The 12,081-nt window shown below is 37.6% G+C and overlaps 1 pseudogene; it reads right to left on the bottom strand.

Annotated features, from left to right (window-relative positions):
- Nucleotides 1-5,919: 5,919 nt before the first annotated feature.
- On the bottom strand, nucleotides 5,920-10,786 carry LOC148909140 (uncharacterized; annotated as a pseudogene).
- Nucleotides 10,787-12,081: the final 1,295 nt, after the last annotated feature.

A 12,081-nucleotide genomic window follows, 5' to 3' on the forward strand; every position in this document is an offset into this window, starting at 1 on the left:
ACGTATGTTATTGTAAATATGACACTCTAGCTACTCTGAGAATTTCTCGCTCGGCTTTGCTTTATTCGCTTCGGCTTTTTGAATTTCGCGCTATGGCAGCAAGGTTTGTTTACAAAACAAATAATATTTTAGCACATGCGCATTGCGTTTTGCAGCGGTGTCCTGCCCATGTGCTTGTCACGTGATCCATAAACTCAGGGATACCATACTACATGTTTAAACTGAGAAGTTACCAAACTTCAAACAAACAACAGCACGAACATGAGTTCGAGAAGCCATAAGCAGCCACCACAGGAAACCCAGCTACTAGTTTCAGTCTTACCCGTGGCTACCCCAAACCGCTCGCCCCATTCTCCAGGATTGAGTTTAATAAATGTATATACGTGGATTGAATTGAATACATATTTAGATTGAATTGAATGTCTATACTTGGATTGAATTGCATGAGTAGTAATCGAGACATTGAATTGAAATGAGACGCCAAAACAAAACCAGATTGCATCCTCAGGGATGCAAAAATAATTTTGAAAGAGAGTTTGAAAAGGTACATGCTTAAGGGGATTCCTAAAGCATCGAGTTGGGAGTCCAATGGACCCCAAATTGAATTGACGTAGTAAAAAACCATGCATAGCAAAAGTAAATGTGTGCATGCATAATGTAAGCAAATAACTAAAGCAAGCAAAATTGATACAAGCACATGAACAGCAAAACTATTTACCATACCCCTTAAAAATCAATTTTCGAGATGTTGACTCAACTTTTTTTTTGTTCACAACTTTATGTTTAATCAAATAAAGCGGTTTACTTACCGTAAGCTCACTTAGGGTTGTGTATCACTCTTGTGTTTTTTCGGGCAAAGGTACTCCCTCGCCATTTTCCAGGTCAGGAAACTTAGCCTTCAGTTGTAACAGAGAAATCATGTCTATAAAATAAACCAAAATGTAAATAATAAAGCCAGCTGCCAGAGCAAGAAAATATAAAGTAAATAATTCATAAATGACGTTTACTGCCAGCATCATTACCATCCTTTTGACCAAATTAAATTGCCTTAACCAGTTTGCAGGACTTGTCTGGTTTTTGGCATACAATCAAATCTTGCATGTTAAGAAAACCAAAACACAAAAGTTATACATGTATAGATTGAATTAAAGTACAGTATATTTATATTACATTTGAATTCCTGTGTGGGGTGTTATGAACCCTGACCAGGCTCTTTAGTCGCATACCACTTTGTAATTTTTTGTTTGAAGATGCCGTTCTAGTACAAGTATGTCATCATGTTTTGAAGTTTGGAAAGCAAACATTTTATGTTTCATTTAAACAAAGTTCCCATGAATTTTGCAAGTCCATTTACTAGCAGTTTGGCGACTTTTGGACAAACTTCAGAACCCCTTTGTTTTAAGTATTAAGGTTGCATTTCTTGGTATTAGCTGCAGTGAATCATCTTTTTATGGAATTGAAGACAAAATGATACAAACCCTTGCTTATATGGGGTTTCTGCCTTTTTTGTAAACTCATGATCATTCTTTCATTCAAGGGAGTCACTCTTTTTTGAAGACTGAACTACATCTTTGTCCATTTTCCTAAGAGAAATAAATATAGTGTCAGTAGCTGAACTATAGAGTTTATTCTAGATGGAGAATTCCTTCATGCCAATACAAAATCGTTTATATAAAAAATTTTAAACATCAATTCTCAGAAACCACAATACAATGTAAAAACATCATCGAAGCAATATATCAAACATGAGGGAGATTGAATGTTATAGTTTCTCAAATTCAAAGCAAAATTGGCTTAATTTATGGTTTGATCACAGTTTCAAGACACTGTCATGGTGGTGTTATAATATTGCCACTGTCCTGCCGCTATGCTCAATGAGTTTAAACACTACAAAAATTCGTTAGAATTATATCTAGTCTCTTTTCGGGATTTTCGCTCTGACTAGCAAGTCTTTAAGCGATTTATTCCTCTTGTAAGAGACGAAAGGAGGATTAGGAAAGATCCTTTTAAGGTTCTAATTGCCAGTAATAAGGTGCCAGTGCTTCATTAAAAGGTTTTTGATGTTCGGTACGGCTGGATTGTACATAGTGACGAATGGTAGCATTTTACGATGCGGTTTTGAGTTTCGTTTTTTAAGCGCCTCTTCCAATAAATTGAACTTCTTTAAGGATTCATGATAGTTTTGATTCATCAGCTTTTTAATTATAAATTAAGCCAAGCTTTCGAGCATCTTGCTCTTCATCAGGGCAAACGGTTGTGACAATATTCACAAGAAATACGCAACATAACAATGTGCGCGTGCTGTAGTTAAATGTATCAGTTGCTAGGAGCGCGCGTGTTACGAAGGGATAATTAAATGTGCGCGCTATTTTTTTATTTTTTTTATTTTTATTTTTTGTCTATTAAGATACGATATACGATCTTATTTGCCTATCAAGCTACGATAGCTATCAAGTAATGTCCTTCCACTGTCTCTATTAAAGAGAGCATCCGATTCACTAGCAATCTTCCATGCCTCCAGCCATTTCCTCTGGTGCCATCGTTTTTTTTATAAACTACAGAACAACCAAGCCAGTTAATGCTGTGGCCAGTCTTCATGGCGTGCTCTGCTAGTGCTGACTTATCCGGATGGTTCAGTCTTAGAGCTGCTTGGTGTTCTATCTCTCTGGTCTTAAGTGCTCGTTTCGTCTCACCGATGTACTTTATATCACATTTATGACAGGGGATTGAATACACTACCCCTGTCTGACTTCCCTTGGCAATGGGGTCTTTTGGTTTGGAGAGAAACCCGCGTAATGTTTGGCAGGGTTTCATGCATGTTATAACGTGGCAATATGCGTGAAATTCTCTCACTCACATTTTGTACATACGGTAACACTACCAACCCTTTATCCTCGTCTGTAGTCTTCTTTTTCTAATGTAAATGCTTATTTATGTAAATGCTTATTTGGATAGCCGTTCTCTGATAGGCATGTCTTGATATGTTCTTTAAGGATGTTTGTAACAAACTCTTTATTTATTTATTTATTTGTTTGTTTGTTTGTTTATTTATTTATTTATTTATTACAAAACTTTACCTCAAAATAAAGATATAATAAACTATAAAATATATACAAATATATACAAAACAAACAAATAAAGAATCACGAATGAGGTAGGGATTATACAACAGAGCATAGCTCCAATCTAAGTACACCCTTAACTAAAATGATTACTAATAAACAATAAATTCTAACTGATAAGATACATTGAATTATATATACTATGTACAATTTTAAAAATGCTAGTTATCAAGGACTCGATAGTTAGTAGCAGCAGCGTTTGTTATTTAGAAGATTATGAGCAGAGCAGTACTTGGGGCAAATTGACTTCCAAGTGTTGAAAATAGAAGGATCATAGAAGTTGGAAGTTGCATTAGTGTAGTAATGATAAATAGAAGATTTAAATTGGTTAAGCGAATTAGCTAAGTGGCAAGTGTTAGGTAAGATATTCTAAAGTTTCGGAATGCGATTAAAGAAGCTTGCTTGGAAGTGTTTAGTCCTACATTTAGGTATTAGCAAATCAGTTTCAGAATTATGGGGTTACCCTGCGGTTAGTACGAGCCTTAACATAGTGTTCGATGGGTATTTTAAAGTGACCTGAACGACATTTGAAATAAAATACTAAATCCTTAAATTCATGCCAATATGATGTGGGCAATAAATTAAGTTGTTTCAAACGGTCACAATAAGACGTATTATCATCATAACTAATACCTAAGATATATCTCGAGGCTCTGCGTTGCAGACTTTCCACTTTCTTAATGCTTACAATAGCTTGTGGAGACCAAAGTTCACTAGCATATCCTAAGTGAGGCCATAGCTAAGATGTAAAAGCTTCCTTGCATTGATGTCAAAAGAGCTTAGATAGGTATGTCTCCGAAGAAGGCCTAGCATTCTATAGCCTGGCTAAGGAACTATTTATATGATCGTTCCATTTCAAATTATGAGAAACAGTAACTCCTAAATCCTTAATAGATGTAACATGACTTAGTGTCTTAGTGTTCATTGTATAGTTATAGTTAATAGCGTTACATTTACGCGATACAATCAATACATCACACTTTGTGGTGTTGAAATTTAGTTTCCAGTCGTTGGACCAGCATTGTAAGTTGTCCAGATCATCTTTTAGTATTTCACAGTCGGAAACATCGCGGATCATTCTTGAGCACTTTGAATCGTCAGCAAATAAAGCCATGTTACTTTCATATATTGCTGGAAGGTCGTTGATGTAAATTTGGAATAGTAATGGACCAAGTATGCTGCCCTGAGGAACTCCAGACGATACAGGAAGAAAGGAAGATGTATGACCATTGATAATTCAGCGTTGACGTCGGTTAAGAAGATAGTTACCAAACCATTATAAAAGTTGACCATGAATGCCAAAATGGCAGAGGTTGTAGAGAAGACGTTGGGGTGGTACGCTGTCGAAGGCTTTCCAGGTCTAGGTAGGCAATATCGGTTTGTTAACCATTGTCGAGGTTTTTTCCAACGTTGTGGTAGTAAGTTAAGAGCTGTGTGACTGTAGAGCGTCCTTTAAGAAAGCCATGTTGAGCGTCGTCCAATAGAGGAGAGATGTGTTGTTTCACGTGATTGAATATACAACGCTGGAGGACCTTGGATATAATGCACAGTAATGAAATAGGTCTGTAGTTTGTTACATCGTCGCGTTTACCCTTTTTATGTACTGGGACTACTAGTGAATCTTTCCATTTTTCGGGAAGCTCACCCAATGATAACGAGAGGTTGAATAGCTGACAGATGTAGGTGACAGTTCCTTGGCACATTCCTTCAGAACAAATGTAGGCAATCCGTCTGGACCAGGAGCTTTATGTGGGTCTAATTTAGAAAGCAGCTTACAAACTGTCTCCTCCAATATGTGGGGAGTGTCCAGAGAAGAAACATTACTGGAAGATGATAAAGCAATGTCATTAGTGTTTTGAGTAAATGTGGAGAAGAAAAACTTGTTGAATTGCTCAGCTTGCTCAACAGGAGAACAATAGATTTTACCATTGTATCTTACAGAAGCTGGGATAAAATCAGTTTTGGTCTTATGACGAAAAATAGCTCCAGAAACGCTTAGTATTGCTTTTCAAAGAGTCATGCCATCCTGCATTTGGTTCCTCGATGTTTGTTGAATTTACTTTCAAAATGAACTAAAGAATACAGACTGGCCTTCTAATAACTTGGGTACATGCTCTTTAGTTTTCCTCTCATGACATTTCATCGCCATCAAAAAGTATCCATGGATCTTGAAATTTGATTTCTTTAATTTCATGGCAAATTAATGGCAATAAAAAAATAAAATAAAAAAAACTGTGAAATTTCATGGCCATCAAAAAGTTTTCGTGGGTCTTGAAATTTGATTTTTAATTTCATGGCCATGAAATAAATTATTCTATAAAATTCCATGGCCATCAGAAAGTATCAATGGGCCTTGAAATTTGGTTTTTTTATTTTATTGCAAATTGATGGCCATGAAAAAGTTATGCTATATAACTTCATGGCCATCAAAAAAAATTCTTTGGGTATTAAATTTTATCTTTTGATTTTATAGTAATTTCATGGCCATGAACTTTTTCCATGTGGCCATTAAAAAGTATTCATGGTTCATGAAAATTTTTAATTTTTATGCCCATTACTCTTTTTTCATGGCCATGAAATTAAAAATCCATATTTAATAGTATTTTCATTGCCATTAAAGGTCATCTTTTGTATTTTAATGGCCTTTAAAAAGTTTTCCATGCCCTCGGAAAAAAGTTATGGTAAATCCATGGGCTCACAAGCAGGCCATGAATTTCAAAATGCGATATTCATGGCCATGAAAAACAGGATCATGGGTTTTTCATGTTTAATTAATGGTATTTTCATTGGGTTGCTGCTAGTAGTGCGCGTCTAAAACTGTGTGGTGAAAATTGTTTGTCGTCTCAGGCACTAAAATGATGGTAGGTGATGGGAGAGTGTGAACTGTGGAGTAAGTCGAGAAGAGCGGCGTGGACTCGGCTCTTTGAAGTCTGTTGACTCTGAAATGATAATGTAATGCAAAAACGGGGCACAGCGGGGAATTAGCTATATGTGGAATTGGTATGGAGAGTACACGCTGCTGAAACTGGATGGTTTTGGTGTGACAAATGGTAAGGATTGCGCCTTGAGGACCGAATGTGAGATCCGAACAAAGGAGAACCTTAGGCGACATAGCGTGAACACGCTCTACAACTTAAATTTGATTTTCGCAAAAAAGAAAAGAAGGCGACTTAAAAAGGGCCCGCATTGCAGCGTGCAAAGGATTCGTTAACGAAAGCAGAGGGGGGCACACAAAAAAGAACGTGTGGCGTAATGGCTTGTTTACGAATCTTAGGCGTTGTTCCTATGAAACGACGCGCAATAGTAATTGGTGACGATAAACTTCATCCCACGAGAGCTTGAAACCTAAAAACTGGTGTGCGTGCTTAATGCTGCTGAGATGATTTAAAATTGTGCTATAAGCACGTCTTAATTAACTAGATAAGCAATGTAACGAGAGATTGAACTAACAGTGACAGGAAATGGCTTAACAAAAGCGGTAATATGTTCAACAATTAGACTGCATGTTCTTGTGAGTAAAATCAGCAAAAGACAAGTGGATCAATTTCGAACAAAGTGAATCCAGAGTACAGAGGGACTGATCTCTTGCTGTTTCTGGAACACAAGAAAACAATAAAATAAATAGAATGAAAACTAAGCTATGACTATGACTTCCACGCCTTGAATAAATCAAATGTTTTCAAAAACTAAATAATGTTTTGGAACTGTAAAATGTTTATATGTGACGCCTGTTCGCTGGGTGACTTCGTTGAATCGCTCGTGAACAGTCGAGTCTGTAGACCTTCGACTTAAGCAGTAGGCCAGCGTGTTATGTATGCCTGGGATGTGTTGTACGTGAATTTCCATGTCGTTATACGCGGCTGTAAGCCAGAGTTGTCGCAAACATTTTGTATGAAAATATCTCAAGATCTCCCGCAGTTGATGACTGTCACAACCGCTTCGTTGTCGCACGAAATAAAAAAATTCTGACCAGTTAGACGCGAAGCCCAGAAACGTACTGCGACTATGAAGACGAACATTTCGAGAGCCGCGATATGGCCAGCTTGCTTGACAATGTCTGTAGAAAATAGGAAGGAAAACATTCATTAATACAAGTAGCACCACCGCTTTCAAGGCATGCGTCTGTGGTTAAAAATAGATCCTGAAAATTAACATAGTTGGACTTGATTAATATTGTTCCGTTGAAACGTGGCAGAAAGGTAAACCACCAACGAATGTCATCTTTCATATGCTCATGGACTTATAGCGGTGATAGGTTGATTTCGCGTAATGTATTTGATAGTCTAGCCATGAAAATTCGACCAGGTTTAATACAGGCAGTAACGAATGAATGTAGTGTGTAATTGCTTAGTTATCCAAGTGTGTAACTCCTCCGTGCGTTCTGTGAGGCTGGACTCCTGGACAGTCAACATTAACGTGTCTGACAGTTACGTGAATGCAGAGGCAAGTCATTTGCGTAGACGGAGGCGAGTCTTTTTCAGGTGATGATGCTAGGCCTAATTCGCTGAGTATTTGATGTAATCTGGAGTAAGCATTGTCTGCAAATTCGTAGTATTCAGCACCATAGAAATCGTATACGTCAGCGGTAAAACCTTCTTAAGAGAAAATCTGTACTACGGCTTTCGTTGTGCGTTGGCAGATAAGGGCTGACCAACGAAGTCCGAAAGGGCAGCGTAAATGTCGCGTTCCCGATGTCGCAGACACGTGGTGTTGGGCACCGGAGTTCGCCAGGTTAACCACTTTGAGTCGTTGTACAATAAATTGGCTACGTTTTTTATTGAGAGTTAACTAACCATTCAATTACACGTTTGACTCACTTGCGGTAAAAACTAAGGGCGAATAAATTTAATTGTTAGCTGCTACTAAGGCAGTGTTTAAGCGATACAAATGGTGACACTTACGTCTTATCTTGACTCCGCGGGTATGAGAAGTTAATTTGTGTTCCTAATAACTGAAAGTTGTCTCCAAGTACTCCGTTCGTTAGTCTAGCTCTGCTCCGTTTGACTACTTAGGTCGTACTACTGAAATGGACTAAACGTGTTGCGAGATATTGGCACGAAACACTCCTAAATTCCTTACCTATAATATCACCGGAAAAGAGCTACAAAATGGGATAACCGCAAGTAGTTACCTTTGGCTGTTTTACAAAATTCTTGAGATAAGTGATTATATGTTTCGTTAGTAATAATAAAGTTAGTAAATATAAATCTGATTAAATGTCCCTACATATCTTGACAGTAAATCAAAGTACAATTTGTCGTTGAACATAAATCCTAAGAATCGATAGTCCTTGGGTTCAACTGGGATCTGCCGATAAACGCAGTGAAGTTCCAACTTAAAAATCAAACAGCCACGGCCCTTGTCGCGAATGAACTGACAAAGTCTGTCAATTATTGATTGTTGATTAGTATTCGTAAGAGTTTGATTGACGACTTTTAACTCATACGTTTTAAAGTATATGCGACAAGCTGCACATATTGTTACATTTCAAGTCTATTTATCATGGATTTATTTATTTACAGTGGATTAATAATTACGAAGTGACTAAACGTCCGGCAGTCCGAAATTTTCCCATATTACTCTTTGAAATCGGCCTATTTTTGTTTGAAACCGTTTATCTTTATTTAGAATCCCCAAGCGCTTCCAAAAAACCAAAAAATCTTAGGTTTCTCTTTTTAGCCAGCCCCGTACATAGAGTACGAGCGATGCAAGTGTGACACTTAGAAAATGTTTCTCTGACACATATCATTCTCTTTGAAATCGGCCAATCTTTCTTTCGAAACTTTTTATTTTTACTTAGAATCCTAAATGAAAGTGACGTTATAGACCTATGCCCTCTGTGCTTTAACTCTAACCCTGAATATGATATAAAGGGATGCATTTCTTTTTTGCTTTCATTTCATAAAAAATGTTAGCCTTAATTTCAGCACCCTAAGATTGAAACATATTCTCGTGTAATTACGTTTCTTGATTCATGCATCGTAACGATTAATTCTGTGCTTTGCACAAGGTAAACTAGTTATGATCAACTTTTATATCATATTCAAAGTTATCACAAGAACTTATTCTTACAGAATTTGCAAAACCAAATGCGGCTTTTTGGTCTCTTTTTCAAAGTTGTGCATTCGAAGTGCGACCATAGAAGGCATCTATGATAGGCAATGCTGTCTTCCATATCATCGTCAATCATTGTTTGGCATACAGCACAAAGCCATCCAATTTTATTTTTTGTTTCCTTTAGTTCAATAGTCGTTTGCCAACCTAAGCTTTGCCTGCCGCTCTTTCAGAGGTTATGAAAGTTAGTATCAGCCTATTTTTTTCATCGGGGGAAAGTTTACTGAAGGGTAACAATGTGTGCGATTTCTCTTTTCGTTTTTTGGTTCTCGATAGACCAATGACCGTCACCTCAGCTCCTTTTGGACGACCTCTTTTAAGAATCTTGGGTGGCAGTTTTATATTTTTCAACTGTGAGGTATCATTAGGATCGGCTGCATCCAAGGTGTCATCCATAGACGCACTCGTGTCACCTATTTTTTGATCTTTTTGTTTTTCTTTTTCCTTATCAGTAGAAATAATTGGGGGTAGGTTGTCGGAAGTTTGTTCAAGGCCAGCGATTTTGAATTCTGAATTCTCATGATCTGTGGTCACATCACTCTCTTTGTCTTTAATTTCTTCAGCATCAAAAACAACAACTTCGTGGCAAAGTTGCCAGCTTTCAATGATTGATTCAAGAACACGTTGCCTTCGTTTAAACGTAGCCATTCCTCCCTCACTTGCTAATGAGGCTAAAACTTGTGCACTCTGCAAAGCTTTCCTAAATTTCTGAGCCTGCGAAAGGGTCTTACAGGTGTTCTCCTGCTTTGTCATCGCATTCACAGCAAAGTTCGGTATTTCAACGATGTCCTCAACATGATTCTCACTATAGAAGTCCTCAACAAGATTATTACTGATGGCAGAGTTGAAGCGATCCGTTTCTTTATAAAACTCCATAGTCCATCGTTTATGCGACATACATGGATCGGGAGATTGAGTAGAGTTCGGACTTTAGATATATGTTTAAAAGGTAGATGCATTCTCGTGAAAAAAGAGCAATCACAAAGCGTAGGTGTAAATTGGTGTGATTGAAGATTACTATTTTTCGATGCGCTTAAAGTGAATTCGTTACTGCTTTTCCTGGAAACAATTGTTACTTTATGGACTAAATCGAATGGCTTACGAAGAAATCCAAACGCATATGGTGTTAGATGCTCTGCGTAGGACTGGAGGTCTTTGGCTAGGGCTTGCAACTCTGTTTTCTTCCCCGTTATAGCCATTAAGTATTGATGGTTTTTCTCTCTTCTCTCAAGCATTTCATTACAGTTAGAAACTCTGTAAAAAAACTGCATCAAACTGGCATTTTTTGAGCACACACTTTTAATCTTGCTGAATGTGGACTCCAGCCTGTTATTCGTCGTTTCTCCAAGATTAAAACTGTTATCCTTGAAGTATGTAACCCATTGCTCTTTTATTGGATACCAGTTCTCTAGAATATGGTCAATGACGCTTTTGATGTTGGAGTTCTTTAATTCGTTGAGATTACGGTCGTAGTCGGTAGCGGACATTGAATGCACGAGAGAGGTAAGGATTTCTAGTGCTCTCAACCTTTCGGCGGATGTTATTCCCATTTTTTGCACGTTATCTCCCTTTTAAATGAACTTAAAGTGTGAAAAAAAAAATAAATGTTGCACCAGGGAAGCACTTCGTAAACACATCTCGTTCTACGAAATCTTTGTCGGACATTATAACTTAAGTTTTGCTCCATGAAGAATTATACGTCTTAAAAATCTCGACAGACGCTTCTATACCTTCCTTGGTCTCTTCTGCTAAAATGAATACGCCCACTATCTCAATTAAACCATTGCCGTCAATGCACATGAGCAAATAAACAGGCATTCTTAGGTCGTAATAGAGGCCTTCAAAATTGTTGTCTTCATCAACCACAACCTTTGCAAGAGCTCCTTGTTCGGCGGCCGGTCTTCAAAAAAGGTATGACGTCCTCCAAATAATTTCTGTTAATCTCTCTTTTTAAATTGAATTTCAGGTTGGCGATGTCTTTCAGGGTTATCTTTTGTCCAGTGTTGTCTTCGATTCGTTTTTTTAACAGCTTTGGGTTAGCTTGCAGTTTAAGTGCTTCCTCCATATCATCAATATCAATATCCCATCCGTTTCCCGAAAGTGTTGCCAAATCAGATGCGAGAATATAACTGTTGTTATCCAGGATACAACGCCCACTGGGGCTATCAAAGATCTTGATTTCAAAAGCTTTAAGATGCTCCTTTGAGTATGAACAGGCTGCATTTGACACAATTATTTGCCTAGCTAACCACTGCTGCTCACTAATGACTGCGCTCTTTATGTCACGGAGATCATGGACTTTAATCAACTCGTCAAGCGAACTGACCGTGAATGTTCCCAATTCGCAAGAAACAGCTTGGTTTTTTCCCTTTAAGCAAAGTTGTTTCATTTGCTCAGACGTTGATCTTGACAGCATATTTTTTATTGCAGACACCTCTGTTGGAGCGTACGGGAGCTTTTTGAGAAGGCTTTTCCATTTATCTGGAAAATTCGGAAATTCCGCTTGGAAAACAAATGGTATGTGTCATACCAAATAGAAATATTCTGTAAAAACTCGGTCTTCGAACTGAGATAATCCACTTTTCCCTCTCACCAAGTAGTACTATTACTATTGTAGTACTATTTGTCGGAAGTTTATCTGTTTGGAACTTCGTCTAACAGTAGCAAAAAAAAAGAAAAAAAGTCCTACGGGGAGCACCCCAGAATTCATTATGGTTAGTTAATCAGAATAATTCTTGGCTGAGTGGGATTGAACCCACGACTTTTTGAGTTCTAACCCGATGCTCTTCAAATTAACTGAGCTATCAGTAGCATTAAAGTAATAATAATAATAATATAATAATTT

The sequence above is a fragment of the Actinia tenebrosa genome, unplaced genomic scaffold, assembly GCF_029948245.1.
Source record: "Actinia tenebrosa isolate PJP-AT-01 unplaced genomic scaffold, QUT_ActTen_1.0 PGA_scaffold2__45_contigs__length_23673736, whole genome shotgun sequence".
In the NCBI taxonomy this organism is placed as follows: domain Eukaryota; kingdom Metazoa; phylum Cnidaria; class Anthozoa; order Actiniaria; family Actiniidae; genus Actinia; species Actinia tenebrosa.